Source organism: Frankliniella occidentalis, unplaced genomic scaffold, assembly GCF_000697945.3.
Source record: "Frankliniella occidentalis isolate FOCC.00 unplaced genomic scaffold, Focc_3.1 Scaffold206, whole genome shotgun sequence".
Classification (NCBI taxonomy): domain Eukaryota; kingdom Metazoa; phylum Arthropoda; class Insecta; order Thysanoptera; family Thripidae; genus Frankliniella; species Frankliniella occidentalis.
In genome coordinates this window covers 344,104-346,167 of record NW_026267332.1, presented here as the reverse complement: position 1 = coordinate 346,167, position 2,064 = coordinate 344,104, and the positions used below count along the sequence as shown (strand labels likewise).

General features: G+C 46.9%; 2 protein-coding genes across 3 annotated transcripts in view; both read right to left on the bottom strand.

Moving 5' to 3' along the window:
- LOC127750534 (uncharacterized) overlaps positions 1–2,064 on the bottom strand; it is a 133,502-nt gene that overhangs the window by 41,118 nt on the left and 90,320 nt on the right. The gene's annotated exons all lie outside the window — the stretch shown is intronic.
- LOC127750533 (gustatory and odorant receptor 22-like) overlaps positions 1–2,064 on the bottom strand; it is a 44,924-nt gene that overhangs the window by 663 nt on the left and 42,197 nt on the right. The window lies entirely within an intron of this gene.

Here is a 2,064-nt window from a genome sequence, read left to right as displayed (position 1 = left end):
AGAGAGACGGGTAGTCGTTGTGCGAGAGAGAGCGCTCGCGTGAGCTCGCTCGCCGCCGCCGTAGTCCGGTAAACAAGCGATTCAACATTGCATTTTGTAGTAGAGCAAAACGGTTTGGAGGGTTTTGTAGTACATACCCAGGGGATACTTTTTCGAAGTGGTGCCCACCTCGAACCCGCGACTGGGCCGGTGTACGGGGGTTGCATACTCGGCAGGGGCAACACGCAGAAAGCACGTAAAACATGATTTTTTCGAGCATGCTTTGGGTGGAATGGTTCCAGAAATGAGTAATACAGTATGCATAAACATGGTTTGCCCTATTATGCGGGTTGCCTACCTGTAAGGCGTAAAAATTACAAAAACTGGCTATCATTTTAAAAAAGTGTTCTTTGCGGCAAATATGCGTGCTACAGTGCGCATAAGTGCTTGTGGGGATTTGTTATAGTGGAGGTAGGTGTGTGAGTAAGTGGGGAAGGGGGGGGGGGAGGGGCACTCGTGCCAAAACGACCCTAAACCTGCCGTAGGTTGTACTTTTTAGGTGTAATCAATTCACACTCTGGCGAATCCGTCTAGTGGTTTTGTTGTACGCACCCACAGAGTACTATCAAGAGCTGTTGCACACCTCTATTTTACAATTGTACCACCCGCGACGAGCTAGTTGCATACTACGCAGGGGCAAAATTGCAATAAAACGCGTAACAATTACTTTTCAGGCCCTTAACGATCCCAACGGTTCTTGCAATGGAACTTACATTATATTTAAACGTATTCTGGGCGATTATAGCGGGTTGCCTACTTCTAAGGCGTAAACAAGTTTCTGAAAAAATGTATAAACCACATCGATTTACTTTTATAGCCGCACACCCGGAATACGTTCTTGTGTATGTGTGAGTGTGTGAGATTGTGTGCCGAGAAAAAGTCATTCTGATTGCCCAGAACACCCCGAAAAAAAAACATAATGCGAGCGACAGAAGATTCTGTTATTTATGACAAAGTACTGTTTATTTATAGTTGCTGCTATAAGACACAGGTATTAATGAATAGCCATTCGTTTTCAGGTACACATGCTTGTGGAGTGAACACGGTGTCACAATGTAATTTTCCCAGAGACCGCGAAAACTTTACTTTTCACGATATTTCTTCGCCGTAGAGGTAGGCAACCTGGTCAATTGAAGTCGTCATGTACGTAATATACTTCTCTTTCACTAATGAAGTTATTGTAGCAAATATCAGTTCCCCCTAAGAAGGTGTTATTATTGTTTTAAGAATTTTGCCCCTGTGGCGTATGCAACCCACAACGAGCCAACCATTGCAGGGGTTAAGGCGAGGCGAGTACTAACTCTTTAAAATGACCAACGGCCGCCTGTGGCTGTGCACCCCAAACCGGCAATACTTAACAACGACCTACACAGCCCGTAAGGTGCGCCCGTACCAGAGTTCTACCCCCCCCCCCCTTTTCCCTGACGGGTGAAGACACACACACACACACACACACACACATCTACCTGTACTATTACAGCCATTTATTCATACGCATTCACGCACGTTTGCCACGAAGAAGATTTTCAGACTAATAGCCAGTTTTTGTGATATTTTACGCCTTACACGTAGGCAACCCGCTTAACGGGGCAAACCATGTTTACGCATACTGTATTTAATCATTTCTGGAACCAACCCGCCCAAAACATGCTCGAAAAAAAACATGTTTTACGTGCTTTCTGCGTGTTGCCCCTGCAGAGTATGCAACCCCCGTACACCGGCCCAGTCGCGGGTTCGAGGGGGGCACCACTTCGGAAAAGTATCCCCTGGATGTGTACTACAATATCCTCCAAACCGTTTTGCTCTACTACAAAATGCAAACTTTGGCCGTTTTTCGTCGCTTGTTTACCGGACTACCGGGGCCGGGAGCCCGGCGCAGTCAGTCGGCAGGGGACGTTGCATAGGCAGAGGACTGTCAGCGACAAGCTCGTCCGTTGTACGCGTGTGATTGAGATATCAACAATTTGGATTATCAACCATCCACCGTCAGCGTCTCGGCTTCCATGCTCTCAACAACAGCCTGAA